Raw genomic sequence first — 21,020 nt, 5'->3', positions numbered from 1 at the left:
GGTTCCTTCTGTTGTTTTTCTAACTTCTTAGCTCGTGATTCTGTGCCTTGGTTGTTTCCTCATGCAAGCTGTCAGTTGCCTTCTATGTGCCATGTCAGCTACATCCCACAAGTTTTGATCCCACAGCATTCTCATTTTTATTTCCTTACAAGTTTGTTTCCAATTCCATGGAATTGACCCACATGTGTTGAGAAGTTCATTTAAAAATTTTTTTTAAATTATGTGTTTCTTATTTTCCCTAATTGTCCATATATAACTTACGTCTAGCTTAATTGAATTTTGGTTAGAAAATGGGACATCCGGGAGGTTAGCTTTATAGCCTGGCATGTGGGTAATTTTTATAAATGTCCCATGTGCTTTGAAGAGAATGCTTATTCTCCAATGGTTGAGAGCAATTTTCTCCCACTCCGTCCACAGCAGTAACCTCAGGCCTTATCCTCTCTAGTCTGTACTGATGGGACAATGGCTCTGGAATTTTGGTGGGCACTGGAATCATACTGTGAGTTCCAGGGTTCTCTGCCTGAGAATCTCATTCTGCCTTAAGTTCGGGGTTTTTACCCTCTCAGTCCTATGTTATGTTCCCTTGTCTGCTGCCAACACTCTGCAGCTGGTCTCTGCAATAGCTACTTCTCTACTGACCTGAATTTGTATACTGTGGTCAGGGCCATCGTCAATCCTTTATTTTCCTGAAAGCAACAGAGGAGAGTCTGAGAGAGGCAGCCGTACGTGCGTCTGTACCTACTATAAATGCAGGTAGACATTAAAAGGAAGGTCTTGAGGAAATGACGAATTGTTACTGGGACAAAACAAGTACAAGGAAAATAATCTTGTTTGAGGGTTAGTTCACTGCCTCTTAGCTCTCTCCCTGGTTCTGAATCCCCTAAAAGGGATGTTCAGAGACTGAGTGACTGACTGATTCAACAGATATGCATTAGATACCTATTATCTGCCAGGACATGTCCTAAATAAAGGAATTTAGTGGTAGAACTCTGTCTCTAGCGGCATATGCAGGAGACTATATCAGGCAGTGAAAAGTGCAGCAGTCCAGGTGAATGTGATGGGGGAAGGTTTGGTGGTTAGTCACTTTAGACTGGGGTTAGTGAGAGCCTCTCAGAGATTACATTTGAACAGAGCCCTGAATGACTGACGGAAGTAGTCAGCCTTGGAAATAGGAGGGGGGAGTGGGTGGAAAGGGAGAATTCTTGGTAAAGGCAATATTAGTGCAAAGGTCTTCTTCAGGTCGGAAAGAATTTGGGATGTTTGCGAAACCAAAAGAAGATCTGTGTAGCTAAAGCAGAGGCGTGAGGAAAGGAGTTGGGAAAAGTGAGAATGAAGGTTGTAGGCCCCCATCAGAGATACCTTGGAAGAGGTGGTGTCGGCGAGGCCTTGTCCCTTGGGGTGAGAATGGTAGGAGACAACTTAGAAGAGCCATGGTAATCTTGAAAACACAGAATAAAGTTGGAGGACTCACACTTTGTCATTTCAAAACTTACCCGTAACCAACAATAGAGTGCTAAAAATGTAGATCTATGGATTAGAGTCGACAGTTCAGGAACAAATCCTCACATTTATGGTCAATTGATGTGAGGGAAGGAATTATCTTTTTAACAAACGGAGCTGGGACAACTGAGTATCCACACACAAAAGCATGAAATCAGACCCCTACTTCACACCCTCTGTGCGTATGAAAATGAATGAAAGAAGCAGCTATTAGAGCCAGAACTGTAAGACTCTTAGAAGAAAGCAGAGGCATCCATCTCTGGGACCACGAGTTGGGCAGTAGTTCTTAGCTCTGAGAAAAGCACAGCCACGCAAGGGGTGGGGAAGATAAACTGAACATTATGAACACGTGCAATGTTCATACTTCAAAGGATCCTTTCGAGAGGGTGCAGAGACAATCCATAGATTGGGAGGAGAAAATATTCGCAAATCCTATATCTGATAAGCATCAAATTATACAAAGAACCCTTAGGACTCACTAATTTAAACACAACAACATTTTTGAAAGAGATCTGCATAGGCACCCCCCCTTAAAAAAATACAAAAAGAGAAATGTAGTCAACAAATGCATACAAAGATGCTCAAGAACATTAGCAATCAGGGAAATGGAAATCAAAACACTTCCTGCCCATTAAGATGGATTCACTATGAAATCATAAAATGCGTGTTGACAAGGGGGTGAGGGAAAATTGTCCACAAGTGTTGAGGGGGGAAAACTGGGGCCCTCACACAATGCTGGTGGGAATGTAAGATGATGAAGTTGCTTTAGAAAATGGTCTGAGTTCTACCCAAGAGAAAGGAAAACTTATGTCCACTCAAGAACTTGTACGGGAATGTTTGTAGCACCATTATTTATAAAGGCCAACAAGTTGTAACAGCCCAAATACCCGTCAGCTGATGAAGGAATAAATAGAATGAGGAATATCCATATAAATGAATATTATTTAGCCATAAAAAGAAATTAATTACTGATACATGTTACAACATAGATGAACCTTGCGGTCAGAAAAGGACTACATACTGAAAACAAACAAACAAACACCAAAGGACCACATACTGTACTCCATTTATACAACATACCCAAGAGATAAGCAAATCTACAGACACACTAGTCTACCCAAAGTCTACCCTTGTGGCTGCCTAGGGTTTGAGGGGCGCATGGAGGAATTGAGAGACAATGGTTGAGGGGTACCCTACTTCTTTGGGGGGGTGAAGAGGGTGTTTTAAAGTTGATTGTGGTGAGAGTTGCATAATTCTGTGGCGATACCAAAAGCCGTTCACTTGGGGTGAATTGTATGTTATATAAATTACATTTCGATCAAGCGGATTTTAAAAAGGGAAAGAAGGATAGGGGCCGAGCCTGGTTTCTAATCAGCGGGGTCACAACAGGGAGGCTGAAAATCTCGGGGGCCTCCAAGACCAAAGGAATTACCAGTGCTGGGCAAGAGCTGGGGAGTTAGCTCTCCAATACCAACCGCAGGAACCGACCCGCTAAGTGAGCTCCAGGGAAGAGCCATGGCCTTCGGAGGCTTCTTCAGGTTGTTCTGACACCTGTGTTTGTTCACCTCTCATGAGAACATCCATGTCCAGAGGGGAAAGGCACAGTGATGCAAGCTAGCACTGTGTTTCCTCTCTAGATCCTCTGCTCTTTTCGATGACAATACATTTATTTCAGCGCGCCTTAGTTCCAGCTGGACATAGCTCCTACTCTGACAGCCGTAGGGTCCCAGGGCTGGAAGGCCCTCTCGTTTCAGAGGAGGCTGAGAAAAGTCACTGCTCAAGACCAGAAAGCCATGAACGGCACAGAAGGGACTCATGGTGAAAATGTCTTATCCCCAAATCTCTTATGTTAGTGCCTATACCCCAAATGATAATAGGGAAGGATAGAGCTCAGGTCAGGGGAAGGAGACAGGAGGAGGGAAAGGGAGATGAGGCAGGAGAAGGGAAAGGGAGGGGAAGGGGTGTGGGAAATAGTAGTTGTTACCACGCTGAACTACATTTCTTTTCTTCTTCCCTTTAAACTTTCTTTCTTTCTGTGTTGGCCTATTCTAATTAACCATGCTGGGCTGTGGTTGAGAAACATCGTTCATATTGTAAAGCCCATTAGAGGATTTAGGCCATTTTAAGAAATAGGTCAGAGCAGGAAAAGAACAGTATTGTTGCTTTGGGAATGTCTCGGGCTCCCCCAGTTCCTAATATTGGCCAAGTAGACCAGCTTCGAGGGCCCCGGTGGTGTAGTGGGTTATGTGTTGGGTTGCTGACAAGATCATCAGTTAAAACCCATTAGCAGCTCTGAGGGAGAAAGACGAGGCCCTCTGCTCCTGTCAAGATCTAGTCTCTGACGGGGCAGATCCACTCCATCCTAGAAGGTCGCGAGGAGTCAGGACTGAACCAAAGGCTGTGAGTTTGACTTTCTTTTTCTTTTTGGTTTAGATCACGTGTGACCATTGACAGCTTGATCTGACATATAATTTCAGGGTTTCTGGATTCATTCCCTGATTGCTAGGAAGCCCTCTCATTCCCACCTGCCCTTTCCCAGTCTTTCTCTGTTCACATTTTCCTTCCACCTCCAAGTTTTGCCTGGAGACTTGGAGAGGGAGGATGGGAAGGAGGGCCATTCTCTTCCACAGACCCACAGCAGGAACACTCCGAGCACAGGTCAGAGCTCTTGCTGCCAAGCGGTGGCTGCTGAGCTAGAAGATGATCATTGATGGAGTGGAAAACAGACAGAAAGCCCAGCAGGTTCCCCACAGGTCATCTCTATTCTTCTCCTTCCACTCAGTCTGTTAGAGCGTACCATAAAAACACTCGGATCACGCCGTCGAGTTGATTCCAACTCACAGCAACCCTATAGGACAGGGTAGAACTGACGCTCTGGAGGGGTTTCCAAGACTGTAACTCTTTATGGAGTAGAAAGCCTCATCTTTCTCCCGTGGATCAGCAGATGGTTTCGAACTTGCAGTTAGCAGCCCAACTCATCTCACTACGCCACCAGGGTTCCTATATACTGTAGCAGTTCACAACATTTTTGTCCTCAGAACCCCTTTCCAAGCTAAACCCATTGATTCTGAGTTGATTTCAATTTATGGCAAACCACGTGTTACAGAGTAGGGCTGGTTCCATAGGATTTTCTTGGCTCCATGGGTTTCCATCTTTATGGAAGCAGTTCTCCAGACCTTTCTATGTTGGCACAATTATTGTTGTTCTTGTTAGGTGCCATTGAATCAGTTCCAACTTGCTCTACTCTTTACTTCTAGGTTCTATCCATTGCAATGGCTACACAGAAACAGACAAAATTCATGATTAAAAGGGCTTATTAAGGGTGTTAAGAATTGGCAATGTCAATGAAGAAATGCTCAGGGTGCTTGTTTATTAGGACATGTTATAAAGTTTCAGGTCTGCTAATACATGCCTAAAGGGACATACCACTCTGCTATAAGCCTAACCCGAAAGCATTCAGCTCAAGCTTCAAGGGTCAGCAAACCTAGCTCCCTGATTTAAGTGCCTAGAAGTACACCACTCCAGTAAACCTCAGCCCAAAGGCACTAAGCTCCACTTCCATTAGCAAGTCCAACTTCCCCAGGTTAAGTGTCCAGAGGCACCCCAGTCTGAAATCCAGCCTCGTACACAAAAGCATTCAGCTTTATTTGCAGAGTGGAAATCCATTATTCTGTTCTATGCTCTGACTCCTGGTTCTGCTGCTGCTCCTCTGATGGTATAGCTGTCATCTGGATCCAGAAGGCTCACTGTGCAAGGAACTCAGGCGCAGAGACACTCCACTCCCAACTCTTACTGGCAATGAGATCCCTTCTCATGCTTCTCAGAAGGTTCATTTTTATTTTATACCCAGCAGGATAATACTCCAGGGACTTCTGCTTGCAATGACTCACAGGTGAATCTTACCAGTATCTTAGCCCACCTTCTTTCCCGACCTATTCAGGGAAAGGTCCTTTTGTAGAAGTTAGAGACTTTGGCTGGAAGAGACACATTAAATAATTCACTGACCCTGAATGACTCATCACAACCCTATGTGCAACAGAAGAAAACACTGCCCTGATCTTCCACACCCTCACAATTGTTCTTATGCTTCAGCCCATTGTTGCAGCCACTGTGTCAATCCATCTTGTCACAGGCATTCCTCTTTTTCGCTGCCCTTCTACCAAGCATGATGCCCTTCTCTAGGGGCCTGTCTCTCCTGACATTTCCAGAGTACATAGGTGAGGTCTCACCATCCCTGCCCCTAGGAAGCATTCTGGCTGTACTTCAGAGATTTTGTGGCATAACGGGATGGGTTCAAATCTCTAACCTTTAGATTAGATAAACATAAACCATTTGAACCACTCAGGAATTTTACATGCTTAAAAATTATTAAAATCCAAAAGCTTTTGTTTTTGTGGATTATATCTGTCAATATTTACTCTATTAGAAATTAAAGCTAAAAAAGTTTTAAAATATTAATTCATCTAAGAAATGTGAACATGAACACATTTTTAGGAAAAAGAACTCTTATTTTTCAAAATCAATTAATTAGGAAGAAGAAAATCATCTTGGATGTTTGGCTTAATGAAAGAGTGTTGGGTTCTACTATATGCTTCTGTATTCAGTTCATTGCAATATATTGTTTTGACTGAGGAATATTAATAAAATCTGGAGTCACACAGATATGTACTTGGAAAAGGGAGAATGTCTGTGTTAGGCAGGGTTCTCTAGAGAAACAAAAGCAGGACACTTATGATTATATATATAAGACGATAGGTTTATACAGTGAGAAGGAATGTAACAGCTAATTAGTCCAGAGGGCTCAGTTTAACTCACTTTCACGGAACAGTTATTATACTGGAAGTCCTTCAACTCACATGGGCTGCCAGGTCCAAGGTCAAGGAAGCAGGAGGCAGAGTCTTCCCTGAGGCAAGGCAGGCAGAGTCTATCCAAAGACAGCAGACAGCAGGGTGGGTCTGCAATAGTCAGTAGCTCCGGAGCTTAGCTAAGCAGGCCCTGATGGGATCTCAAACTCGAGCATGGCGACAGGATCCACCAGCCTCAAGCTCAAGCAGTGCAAGTACGAGCAGCATGGCAAAGCAGATCTCTAAAGAGACTCAAGCGCTAGAGACAGGATCCATGGGTTGGCTTGGCCCACAGGCTGAGGAGAGCAGGCTGGTCCGATCACCAGGGAGCAAGAGGGAAATTGGATGCCAGCTGTCTTTATTTATTTTAGTCATCCTCCAATCAAGCTGCGAGCTGATTAAACTCCACCCACATGTTCCTATTGGACTAGTTGGCACAATAAACCCAATTATCACAATATCTTAATAACTTTTTCAGATACTTGTAACTCTTCTTACCAAAACTCAACAAGTGTTTCTGAAGGGTTTAAACCACAATACTTTTTCACATTGTACTATGTTAAAATTCACCAACCTATCTTGTACTTTGAATAAGTCTTAACTCACATGTGCTTTTGTAACATCATGTGTTCTCATTTGGAAAAGATTATAGTTCATTACATTATGCAGATTTCTCAAATACTGATATATTCATTATACAATATATATTTTTTATTATACAATCTTTTTTAAAACCACATTTGTTAATATCATCACCCATTGCTCAGAAAAGTCTTGGGAAACTGTCAACTCATGGTAGTGACCACCATTTTCTAAAATTCTCATTTTTGCTCAGAAGTTTGAATTTTAACATTGGAAACAGTTACTATCTGCTATTTGCTTTCAAGTGACAGGCTCCAGAATATGTCTGCCCAAGTCGGAATCAACAACTGTTGGTCATTTGTATCTTTAGGTAAAACAATGTTGGTTCCATTTCCAACCAGAACAGTTGCCAAAGTGATTTTCCTTGATAAAACCAATACACTTTGATATTTGGCGAGAGTATTCACAAAATGTTAAAAATATATATATGTTCTCAAGGGTCAATATTTAATACTTTTTACTGCTTTGTCAAGGACATTCTGGGTATTTATTTTCCTTTGAACTTCTCAAACTCACTGCCACTGGACTGATAACAACTTACAGTGACCCAATAGAATAGAGTAGAACTGCTCTTGTGGGTTACCAAGACTAACGTGACAGGAGTAGAAAGCCTCATTATCCCCCTCCCCCCACCCCCAGGATCAGGAGCAGCGGATGGTTTCGAACTGCTGACCTTGATGCTAGCAGTCCAATAAAGTAATCCACTATGCCACCAAGGCTCCTCTAGTATCTACTGATGAAAAATACATTAACTACTAGTAAAGTTTGATGCCATTGTCTTCAATCATGCTAAGAGACCAACAGTTTTCACCCATGTGAATGTTTGTGCCATTGGTACAAAAGTCAACCACTGGGAAAGGTTATTCTAAGATAAAGGGCTATCTTAGAATTATGGAAACAGCTTTCACGTCATATACACTGCATTAGTCTGGGTTGACTAGAGAAACAAACTCATAGGCACACTCATGTTAAGAAAGAATTTATATACAAGAGCAATTGAATATTGAAAAAACAACCCAACCCAATCCAGATCAAGTCCATAAGTCCAATATTAGCCCATTTGTTTTGATACCAGTCTATAAAGTCTTCTTCAGATTCACAAAACACATGCAATGATGCTGAATGCAGGAAGATCACAGGCCAGTGAGTGGGAAGCCTTGTGAATCCAGTGGTGGTGTAAGCATCTCAGCGCTGGCAGGGGTTTCCACGTGGCTTCTCTGGCTCCAGAGGTCTGGCTCCATTGGCTTCTCTCCGTCTGTCTTCTCCACAGGAATATCTGGCAGGGAGTGAGCAGAGCAAGAGAGTGTCTCCCACCTCCAAGGAGGAAATACAGGAGTTCCCAGAATTCTCAGGAGAAGGCCATGCCCACAAAGAGGCCTCATTAGATATATCCTGATTGACAGGCTAGATGCCACCCCTACACTCTTAATCCTCAAATTGACACCAGATTATGTAACCATATACTCTCTGAAAGGCTTTTAGAATCGGCTGGAGTCTATAGACCACATGAGGCAAAATGTTATTTGCAATAAAGAAGATGTATGTGTGTGTCCTAAGTGAACTGGGCTTTACCTCAAATTCACCTGTAGCAGATTTCAGGAACCAACACACTCCTTTGGACTGAAGGCTGAAACATTCCTTAGTGTGAGAAACCTGTTCGCCCAAAGTTATGGAATTGGTGATCGTTGAACTTTGGTTTGGATCTCTTGCTCTGAGGGTGCCCGATGAATGGTGGTCTGTCCCTACCATATATTTACTATTTTAATGCCCTCCTTGTTTTCTTATGACATATACTAGTCTGGTAGGCATGGTTCTGCCTTTGTGAATGTTATTGAAAGTTTTGCCCAATCACTAACCTTATTGTTTGTGTAAATAGTGTCCAGTCAGTTAAGAGTCTAATCTGTACAAGTCAACAATTTATGTATTGCAGTCTGAAGCCAGCCTAAACTTGTATAATTTTCTTTTCTCAAGTGTTTTAAATTCACCATTGTATGTTTTTCAGTACATGAAATCCAGGATAAGTAAATTATAGAGATAGTAACTGACTGAATAGTTTCTTGAGGAGTGATTTCATTTTTTAATATTTTCTGCTTTCTTTTTGATTGAAGTTTTTCTATGTTTTGTCTAGTCATTGTTGAAGTTGGTTTTTTTTGCTTGCTTCCTGTGTTTTATATGATATTCTGCATCTGAAATCCAGTATAGGTAGATCTATAAAGTCAGTAACTGGGTTGATAAATTGCCTAGGGATAAGGGAGGATGGTGGTGGGGGTGGAAAATGGAAGAGAAAAATGTTTGGAAATTGATTGTGGTGATGATTGCACAATCTTAAGATGATTGAATAATTAAATTGTATATGTGACATATATGCCAATAAAATTATTTTTAAAGTGTGTGTGTTGAAACATATAAAAAATAATTGTGGCTGAGTTCATGTAATTCCCTAGATTGGGCCTAAGAACTGTGTGTTCTAAATTGCTTTCTGTAATTTTTCTCCTACCTCCTAATTTCAAAAACAATCTTATTTGTTACTGCTGAAGACATGCGCTGCTTAACATAAACCGATTCCACAGTCGGCGTCTGCGCGCACCACTCCCTGACGTTCATTCCCTTCTTCAAGTCCAGCTTCTGGATCGCTCCCCCCAGCAGCTTCAACTCACTGTCCCCTGAGCTGCCCATTGAACCTGTGCTGAGGTGACTTGCTGTTGTTACTTACACTGCCTTTCTGTTACTCTCTGGATAAACATTATAACAATAAGAAAGATCTTTTAAAAGAAAGAAAAATCATTTACTACTTCTCTAAAGTTTGCTTAAGGTAAGCATAGTTGGGGTGCTTTAGAAAACAGTTCTTGCATTACAGAAGCATTATACTCATTGGAGGCAAATTCAAATAAATGTATTATTTCACTAAAAAAAGAGGAAATCATTGCAATTTCCCCCCACTCAGCTGTGTTATGGACTTACTTACTCTGTCATTATTTTTAACAAAGGTATAGCAGGTCACTTCATAGTTATGTTCCACCACTTCCTGTTGGTGGACAAGCAAAGTTTCAATAAATATCCTTGTATGCATGTTGTTGAGCTCATGTGTGGGTTGTTCTGTGCTACTCTCCCCACAGAATTAAAAGAGGATTTGTTAAATGGAAGGAGTATGTGCTTTTAAAATTTTGAAGGCACCTCCAAATCTATTTCCCTAAAGATCATATCAAGTTACATGTTCCCTAATGGTTTATGAGAGTGCAATAGGGAATTTGTGAGAGTCATGGCTGGACATGAGATTACCAGGCTCTGAATAGTGGTCTAACAAGTGCTCTTGAGGGTTACAAAATGTTTGTGAGTCCTTTGGTGACTCTGGAGGAATCCTCATTTTCATCTGGAATGCTCGGTATCCAGAACAGCGTCGCTGCTTCCTTTGGACTCTCTATTACGGCTCCATCTTAATTTAACATGCTGTCAACCTGAGGGCATAGTCATTGAGAGTCTAGAGCTTGAACCAAATCCCAGAGGCCACAGACAGACCTGCTTATTTCTCAGAAACGCCCTGCACTGTGTGATGATATCGTGAAGCTCTGTAATGGTGAAGCAATTCTTTTCCACTCACAACCATTTGCAGCTTCTAGACCTCTGCGGAAGAAGCCCAGCCCTGGTTGGTTTGTTTCCTTTTGTGTGTGCCTTCCCCGCCCCCCCCATGCCACTTTTCCTTTCTTGCCACCAAGGGTGCCAATGCCAGGGTATAAGAGGGCTTAATAGATGAAACATTCCAGGACAGAGTCCTGACTACAACTTTTCTTTTATCTTCTGTGAGTTATACCAGATTTGTCTCAACTAAGCTCTCTAAGATGTCCTTTTGGGGCCCTACTTTCTACTGCTGTATAGTTATAGTCTCAGAAAGCCACGGGGACAGTTCTATTGTCCTTTCAGGTCCTTATGAATTGGGATTGACTCAATGGCAGTGAGGAGGTTTGGGGCTCTTTGACACACAGAGCTACTTTCCTGGGGAAGAACATCTGGTAGGTGGCACTGTTACCTGCCCTGCAGGTGAACGCCATGCTGCGTCTCTGGATTTATGGGTCTGCCTTGATGAGCAAGGGGTGTGGTGAACTGAATTGAGTTCAAAGACTCCACAGAGTCTCTGAGATCAGTCTTCAGAGTGACTCAGTTCACTCACTTGTAAACCAAAATTGTTCCTTGAGATGGCGTCCAGGACCTGCTCCTGATTCTTATAAGAAACATCAGAGGGTGATAGTTGAGGTTGTATAGATAACCTCAGAGATTTTTCTGGGAGATATTAGCCAGTGTCTGATTTTCCCAATCTCCCTTTATTAAAAGATTCAAGAAGACTAGAGAATTCCTCAAGGGTCCTTTAGACTTAAAAGTGCTGACTCACTAAATGCTAGCTGACCATGACTTGGAAGATATGCTGATTCTTGTTCTGGGAGTTGCAAGCTAACTATTCTCTCATTAGGAAGAGTTCTCAGACCACAAGATTCCAAACTTAGGCTAGTTCTCGGAGCTATTGAAGTCTGTGGCAGAATGCCATGGTAGCAAGCAAGGAAAGCTTCTAGAGAAGGTAGGTGTGGCCATTTAAGTTGCCCCATGCAAGAAGTCATATGAAAGAGTTTGTCTGGAATAATAAGCCTCAGGTTGCCCAAAGGAGGGAGAACAGGGGCAGGGACTTCATTGTGAGTCACGGTAAGGGTCTTGGATGCAGCCTCTTAGAACCCTGTTCACAGCCTGTAAAACTGTGGACAGGGCATCTGTACTGATCCCCCATAGACTTGCAATCTCAGCCTTCCCTTTGAATTAGGGGGAAGAAAGCTCACAGAATTGCGGCCCCCCTCTCCCGTATGAACCTTCCAGAGGGGTAATACAGACAATATAGTCACAAGGACTCATCTGGGGGGAAAGCGGCTTAATCTTCGTTGCCAACACACTCTCTCGGCAGGGAAAGCAGGGATACAACTTATCTTTTTAAGATTTGTGCCCAGTTACAGTAAAGATATTTGTCTGTTCCTGTACAGTATGCTTCTCTTAAGGGTTTCTGGCTTCCACGAAGGCTTAAGTTTCCACATTGATATGTGAAACTAAACTCATAAAATTCACTACTATCATTTTCACCTAAAAAAAAAATTGGTTTTTTTAGCCATTTTAAGCAAAATTTCTTCTCCTTTTTTTCTGGGCCAGTGTTTATTGAATGTTATGCAACCCCTGGAGGAAGAGGAGTCTAAGAATGGGGGATAACATAGATTAAATAGCCACCTGTGCGTTCACACTCTTGCACATGTATACACACACAGAGACACATACCACACACGTCTAGACTCCAGCAGTGATGCAAACACCTGCTCCTCCTCAGCCCAAGAGGAGCGGGGTGGTTTAGAGGTGGGGGCTCTAGGATGGGTTCTCATAGCAGCAGCCTTGTCCTACCCTGCCCTGCCCTGGGGGTCCAAAGGGAGCTAGGGTGCCTAGGAGGTAGCTGGCATCTCTTCCCCAGCTCTGCCTCAGGCACTTCTTAGCTCTGATCTCATTCATGGTCTCTTCGATGGAGCGAGTATCCCTCTTTGTTGGCCACCCACGGGCACAGAGCGGAGGCCTTATTGGCTGGTAGCATGTGGGCTGCCTCCTTGGCTGCTCCCTTGCTGATAAGGTGGCTGTATTTGCCCTTGTAGTCACTGGCAGGGTTCACCACCACGGGTCCCTCTGGGCTGCCTCCTCCTCCTGCTGCTGGGCCAGCTCCTTCAGCCTTCTAGGGGGTCCCACTCCACTCTGGTAGTACTCAGGGTGCAAACTCCTTTTTAAAGATCATGACAGAGCGACAGCCATTCTCATCCCCACAGGTGAAGGATGTCAAGCGACCACATCGTGTAAGATGCTCCTATCCTATTCGTGGGCTGAAAGTTTTCCTAGATCTGCCCACTGTCTTGGATGAAATCGGATACCTCTTTCTCCATCCTCTTATGGAACTCCATGTTCAGCGGTTGATCTTACTCCAGCAGTGTCTTCAGGCGGGCAGCCTGCTCTTGGGCCTTGCGCCGAGTCACGGAGCTCATTATGCACCCTGGTAGGTCCAGTCAACCTGGGAGAGACTCCAACATTTCTTACTATTGCCAGTAAATAACCCATTTGGTCAGATCCTCAGTCTTGCACCTGGAGATTTTTTTTCTTACAATCTCCAATTATTCTATGAATATTATTACTTATCAAAAAAGGGTAATGACAAATTATTTTTTAAAACATCCATTATCCCATCATCCACATCTAATCTATATCTATCTGGGTTATATAATTTTATGTATAGGAATATTCTGTTTATTTTAAAATATTAAGAACATTACATACCTATTGTTTTATAATTTGATTTGAAAAGTTAACATAATGTGAGCTTCACTTTTTTTTTTTCAAGTCATTTTATTGGGGGCTCGTACAACTCTTATCTCAATCCATACATCCATCCATTGTGTCAAGCACACATGTACATTTGTTGCCATCATCATTCTCAAAACATTTGCTTTCTACTTGAGCCCTTGATATCAGCTCATTTTCCCCCTCCCTCCCGAGCTTCACTTTTAAAAATCTTTATTAGCACTTCATCTATGTCATACAATTCAATAACTCAATCATATCAAGAAGAGTTGTACAATTATCACCACGACCAATTCTAGAACATTTTCTTCTTCCTTATACTCATTGTTATTCTTGTATTTTTTTAAATTGTGGCAAAAAATACAAGAAAACATTCTCCAATTCAATAACTTATACATGCATAATTCAGTGCCATTGATTATAGTTTTTGTGTTGTACAACCATTGATACCCTTTTCCAAATTATTCCTCTGCCATTAATGTAAATTCAATGTCCCCCAAGCAAAAACTCTTGTTCCTTCACCCATAGGAACCATTGGTCACATTTGGTTTCTTCTTCTTCTTTTTCAGTAGTTTTCTTGATACAATATTCACATAGCATACATTTCCATAGTTAAATCACTTTTAAACGTTGTATATACATCATCACAATCAGTTCTAATGTTCCCTTCCCATCCCACATTTATTGTTTGTTCCTCAAATCCCCTCCCCCTCCCCACTTCCCACCCACCCCCACATCCCCAAAAAACCACTGTATCAAGTCATTGTCTCTATGTATCCACTCCTATGCTTCACAATCTGGGAAACCCAATAGAAACAATAAAAAATCAAGACAAGACAGAATGAAGTAATAATAAAATAAAGATAAAAATAATGAGTAAGAAAAAAAAGAACACCATCAATATTTAAAAAGCCAGAGAAGAAATTTCTATTATGGAACAAATGAGAAATATGTTATACCATGGTTTGATCCAGCATAATCAAGTTTACAATAATCTCTGCCTGATAGCAAAATTTTTTTAATCCCTCCGCCTATGGCTCGAGGGGATCTATCAAAGGCTTAATCTGATTAGTCTACAGCTGGATTTTGGGTTCCCTCTCTCCTCCATATTGAGTGTTCACCACTTAAGCTTGGATTTTTTTTTTGCCTTTGTTTTGTTATCATCATCTTTGGATCACACAGGCTGGTGTGCTTCTTCAATGTGAACTTAGTTGACACCTCACCTACACTGCTGCTTTTTTGAATAAGATCCCAGGCACTATTCCACTTGATAGTCCGGCATCAGCTGCTTTCTTCACCACACTTTGCTGTAGCACGCTTATTTTCAGTGATCTCTTCAAGAAGGTGAATATCGAGCAGGGCCATGTTAAAAGAACTAACTATTCTTGGATTGGGGCAAGAATTAAGTGGGAGTCCAGAATCTATTTGCTTGTCCATGGGTTATGAATGAATTTGACTTTTAAAGATTCTATGGAGTCAATTACATACCATAATTGAGCTAACCATTTTCTTGTTGGATATTCAAATTATATTGATTGTCTCATTCTTTTTCTGCTATATTTCAGTGGTTCTCAACCTGTGGGTTGAGACCCCTTTGGGGGTCAAACGACCCTTTCACAGGGGTCGGTGATTCATAACAGTAGCAAAATTAAAGTTATGAAGTAGCAACAAAAATGTTATAGTTGGGGGGGGGTCATCACAACATGAGGAACTGTATTAAAGGGTCCCGGCATTAGGAAGGTTGAGAACCACTGTGCTATATAAACATTATCTTTTAAAATATTATTTGTACCTATGTCTTATTAAAGATAAGTTCCAAGAAGTCTGAACACACAGCATTCCTCTGGTACTTTAATGCTCCCTTTGCCACCTAACTATCATGACACCAGTTCTACCTTACAAATTCTGGCTGACCAGAGCAAGTACACTGTTACAGATAAGAGCTCTTGGCACACAGAATGCAGGACAGATAAACTACTCAGGAACAGTAATGGGAGTAGTGATACCATGAGGATAGGGGAAAGGTGGGGGGAGAAGGGGAGGAAATGGAGAACTGACTATAATGATCAATGTATAAGAACTCCCCCCCACATCCCAAGTGGATGAACAACAGTAACGTGGGCGAAGGGAGACAGCAGGTGGTGTAAGATATAAAAATAATAATAATTTATCATTTATCAGGAGTCCATGAGGGTTGGAGGATGTGGGAGGGAGAGAAAAAAGAGGAGCTAATACAAAGGGGTTAAACTGAAAAAAAAAAAAAAACATTTTGAAAATGATGATGGCAACATATGTACAAATGGGCTTGATACAATTGATGTATGGAATGTGATAAGAGCTGTAATATCCCCCAATAAAATGATTTATTAAAATTAAAACAAACAAAAGAATGCCTAGAAGTCAAAAGGAATAAAAGAATTTAAATATCCCTTTTTTGAAATCACTTTTGACTTTTAAAGAAAATTGTGAAGATACTACAGAGAATTCCCATGGACCCCAAACTCAATTTTTATTAAAACTTAACATTGGCATGGCATATTTGTCACAGTTATTTAACCAATTGCATTATTATTAACTAAATTCTGTACTTTATTCCAATTCCTTTAATTTTTATCTAATGTCCCTTTTATTTTCTAGGATGTCAATGAGGATCCTACATGATATTACATTTATTTATTTGTAATAACTTTATTGTCAATTAGGTGGGAGTTTACATTTCAGATAATCAACTTTGTATTCAACAGCTTAAACTATTAATCAATGCCCCTCCCCCCCAATAGTTTACCCTTCACTCACATATCATTCAGTCATGTCTCCTCAGCTTCCTCTTAGCTGTGACAGTTTCACAGATGTTTGCTTTTTTTGTTTCCACATTGTTTCTAACGGCCTCGCCTGTTTTGAGAAGTACAGTACTGCTCAGGTATTATAGAATGCTCTTTAATTGTAATTTGATAGATGTTCTTTTCATGATTTAGATGAGGGCTCATGGGTTGGAGAGAGGAAGATCTCATCACATCATATCAGGGATACATAGTATCCACACTACTTATCACTGCTGAGGTTAGTCTTGAGCACCTAGCTGAGGCAGTCTCTGTCAGGTTTCTCCACCATAAAGTTACTTTCTTTTACCTCCTCCTCCAGGCTGCACTCTTTGGAAGGACATCCATTTGGGGAGGATGGTATCAACGTTCTACCTCCTCACATAAATTATTTGGAATTCTCTGCATGGAAATTTTCATTGGGGAATCTTCTACAATAAAAAGATATGTTGTCCTTTTATTTATTTATTCAATAATATCAGTATGGATACATGGATATTTAATATTTGGGGTTATAACCCAATACTATTTTTTGTTGTTGTTGATCAAATAATTTCAAATTTGACCACTGAGAGCTTTTTTGGTCCACCCCTAAGGATCTTCCAAATACCACCGCTCCCCCCTCCCATCATTAGAACTTCCTCCCTTTCTGGCATTTACAAGCCATTCCAGGCTCATCTTGTATATTTTCTATCCCAGTGCTAGAATCAGCCATGTTTCCAACGAGTCCTGGTTCATTTTTTAACAAATCAAACCCACTACCATCAAGTTGATTCGGACTCATGGTGACCCTATATTTTGGAGGCTATTAATTTTCAGTGGGGCAGATAACATCATATTTTGTCTATGGAGTGGTTGGTGGGTTTGAACTGCTGGATTTGGGGTTAGCAGTCTAATATTTCTCAATAGTGCCACCAAGGCTCCTGATTATGTTCATAGGAGAATGATAATAGAAGCCATATCTAGGTGCTAGATGTGCATGCTGCTATTGGGATGTTATTGTTTCTGCTCTCAGCTAACAGAGGAATGAAATGTATGTATATATACCACAAATATCTATACATATCTATTTATAGCAAGCTAAATACAAGTTCACACCAATGTTTCTGACTGTAACCCATTACCACATGGATTATATTAATCCATTACCACTTCTCCTCCTTGATTAATTATAATCTACTTCAACAATAAGAAATGTGTTCACGTCCTGCCATTCCCTTAGTTGTTCAATTCCAGCACACAAATGCATAGATAGCAGTTTCAGAATTGTTCATTCATGCTTCAGTTGGAAACAACTTTAGGGCACAGTATTCATGTGCAGTTCCTTTTGCCTTGAGTCTTAGAACCACCACTTGTTTCTAAAATACATTTTTAATAAATTGGGTAAATACATAGGAGTACAATTGCTGACATGGGTGAAAAGACTATTATTTAGCTTTGTAAGAAAATGTCACAGTCTTCCAAAGTGGCCGTATCATCTGAGAGTTCCTGTTGCTTTGTAATTTGCTAGCAATTGGTACTGTCAATTTTCATTTAGCCATTCTAATAGGTGGAAATAAACTTTTAAACCTAGGATCTTGATTCATAGTAATGCTGTTTCTCTGTAGAAAGCTTGTATCAATCTACCTGGTATAATTGTTATGCTGCTGTGTTTCTTTGATCTCAACATTTAGTCAGATGGCAAGTTTGGCTGATTATTTTTGCTTAATGATTGTTCTTTTTTCCTTCATTCTAATAGCCACTCCCCTAATGCAAATGCTTATTACCTCATCCCCAGACTGTTAGCAACAGAAAGAGAGCTTGTTTCTCAGATCCTAGCATCTCCTTGTTCCAAGGCAACACACACAATGCAGCCAAAACAGAAGCTGTAGTCTCCCGTCAGCAGTTATCTTGGTAATCTTGCTCCCCAATAGTCTATTAGGCACATCTGAAGCCCCAAGTTCAGCATTCGTTATTTTCCCTTAAAACAAAACACTTTCGTTTGGGTTAAACTTTACTGAGCACTTTAGTTTTCCACTCAACAATTTATGTACACTTTGTTTCATGACCCAATTGCAATCCTCTCAATTTAATAACACTTTACCTCTTCTTCCTTGAGTTCTATATTTACATCCATCCTACTTTTTGGTCCTTTCTGATTGCCCTTTTGCCTACTTTTTGGTCCTTTCTGATTGCCACTGTTGCCCTTTTGGTCTCATATGGCTGATTTTACTGAGGGGCACATCTCTCCCGGCGTTATTGTTCACTTTCTAAGTCTGTCTTTTGTTGCAAGTTGATCTCTGGGGGTGGGCTCAGTTTCAGGCTTGAAGGATATCTCAGGACCACAATCTAAGGGTTCTACTAATCTGGTGTTTTTTAATGCTTAAACATTTTTTTTGTTCTATGTATTTTCTGTTCATTTGAATGAACTTGTCATTAAAGACTCCAAATCCATTTTAATTGTACTTTTCCTCCTCTTTTCTTTTTAAGCCACTGAAACCACTATTTATGTTTGAAGGATAAGGAATCTGAAGGGAATTTTAAAAAATTAAACATATTATATGCATTTAACATATATAAAAATTTGTGTAAATCATGTTTACACAGCTCATCTCAAGAGATAAACAACACTATCCTGTTAAATCCTCCATTTTTCAGCTCCTCCCCCATCCCTCCCCTCTTCCTGTTCTTGACCCCATCCCAGGCCTCCTTTTAGTCTTCAGAGTCTTGTCTATCAGTGTATAAACTAAATTTGTCCCCCCACCCCACCCTGCACTCTATGTCCAGGAATTCCTATTGAGATCTTCATCAGAGTGGTAGGTCCTGGTAACTAGACACCATCCAGTACTTCTGGTCTCCCGGTAATGGAGATTGTGGTTCATTAATCCTTTGGACTGTTTCCTTTACTTTGGGTGAAGAGATACCAATAGTTGTATCTTTGATGGCCACTTGCAAGATTTTAAGACCCTCATCACTGCTCACCAAAGTAGTAGAACATTATCTTTGCATTTAACTTTTTTTCCAAACTAAATCTCTTTTTAATCTTGATTTCTTTGCACCAAGTTAGTCTTTTTACTATTCTAATACAGGACTTGAAGACTACATTTCTTCTCATTATTTCTATTGGAATGGTTTTCCTCTTTTATTTCCCTAGTCAGTGTACTAGCTCAAAATGCTACTAATCCAAAATTTCTCCTAACTTATCTCAGCCTATTTTCATTACTCTTATTGTGTATCTCAATACTGCTGTAATTTATTTTGTGTTCTCTTGAATTTGTCTTTCTGTTAAAATGGCTCTCTTTTTATTCCATGTCTATGTTATAGACCTTTAACAAGATGGACCGACATAGTGGCTGCAACCATGGGCTCATGTGTAACAATAGTGCTGGGGGTACAGGACTGGGCAGAGCTTTGTTCTGATGTACTCAGGGCTGTTCCGATGCACATTAGACTGTTCCAATGCACTTAGGGCTGTTCTGATGTACAGAGGGCTGTTCTGATGCACACAGGGATGTTCCAATGCACACAAGGCTGTTCCGATGCACACAGGATTGCTCTGATGTACACAGGGACGTTCTGATGCACACAGTGATGTTTTGATGAACTCAGGGCTATTCTGATGCACATTAGACTGTTTTGATGCACACAGGGCTGTTCTGATGCACACAGGGTTGTTCTGATGCACACAGGGCTGTTCTGATGAACTCAGGGCTGTTCTGAAGCACACAGGGTTGTTCTGATGCACACTGGACTGTTCTGATGCACACAGGGTTGCTGTGAGTTGGAACTAACTGCACAGGCACCCAGCAACAACAACTACCTTTTCCTCAGTCTTTATGTATACATAAAGGTAATGGAAAGGAAATGTATTTTACTTTTTTAATATGTTCTCTAAAGCACTTGACTGATACACATATTGGGAATTGAATACATGTTGGCCAACAGATTAAAAAAATGTCAAAACTTATTTGCAATGATGTTTTATTTTTGTTATACCCAAAGTATATCTTTACTGTGGGGAAACTTGGAAGAAAGCGAGAAAGAAAAGTATAGGAAATGTAAATATTCAAAACAGAAAAATAATTTTAAAATCTATATATAACTTCCTTATCCAGAAACAACTATAATCAACATCTTGATTGTGACCTGTGACACGTGACCTATCAAACTCTTTCTATAAATGTATGGTGCTTGTTTTGTTTTTGTTGAATGTATGGTATTTGATTTGGAGTCATGTTTTCAGATGTGAAATACATCTAACTTGTACCTCTCAAGGTCAAATGGATACACAAACCTCCTAAGTCTAAGAGTACAGTGTTGCACAGAGGCATCTCAGCCACCTGGAGCAGAGTTTGTAGTATTTCTTATTCATAGCTCATGACCCTTGCACCAGATCCTGCATCCTCTCAGAAACCTAAGTACATTCTCCTTGACATGACTCTTACCTAGAAATTCAAGAATTAAAAAATCCTGGCAGAGTCCCAAGGAAGACAGTGAATGTTAATTGTTCTCTCCAGTCATTGTTGGGATTCTGCGAAATTCTACCACGACAGGTATTTAGTACCCATTCCCAAAACAAATTCACTGCCTTGGGGGTCATTGCCGGCTCATAGCGACCCAACAGGACAAGTTGGAATGGAGTTTTTGAGACTGTATCCCTTTATGGGCATAAAAAGCCTTGTCTTTTTCCTGAGGCACCTTGTGGTTATGGGGTTCGGCGTGGGACCACTACACCACCAGGGTGCAAGTAGTTTGTTTTGGGAAAATTTTTTTCCAAGTGTTTCAGGCACTAAAGGTGTACAATCGAAAGGTGCAGCGTTATTTATTAACCTCATTCTTGTTGGGGAGGTGACAAGGATGGAACTTCTAGTAAGGA

General features: G+C 40.9%; 1 long non-coding RNA gene and 1 pseudogene across 1 annotated transcript in view; both read right to left on the bottom strand.

Moving 5' to 3' along the window:
* The window catches only part of LOC123521061, a 35,649-nt gene that overhangs the window by 7,080 nt on the left and 7,549 nt on the right, over positions 1-21,020 (bottom strand). The window lies entirely within an intron of this gene.
* Positions 12,449-16,177, bottom strand: LOC101650797 (annotated as a pseudogene).

The sequence above is a fragment of the Echinops telfairi genome, unplaced genomic scaffold (assembly GCF_000313985.2).
Source record: "Echinops telfairi isolate 266 unplaced genomic scaffold, ASM31398v2 ScPeMD7_7469;HRSCAF=8507_0, whole genome shotgun sequence".
Classification (NCBI taxonomy): domain Eukaryota; kingdom Metazoa; phylum Chordata; class Mammalia; order Afrosoricida; family Tenrecidae; genus Echinops; species Echinops telfairi.
Note: the sequence above shows the minus strand (reverse complement) of the source record. Positions and strands in the feature narration are given on the sequence as shown.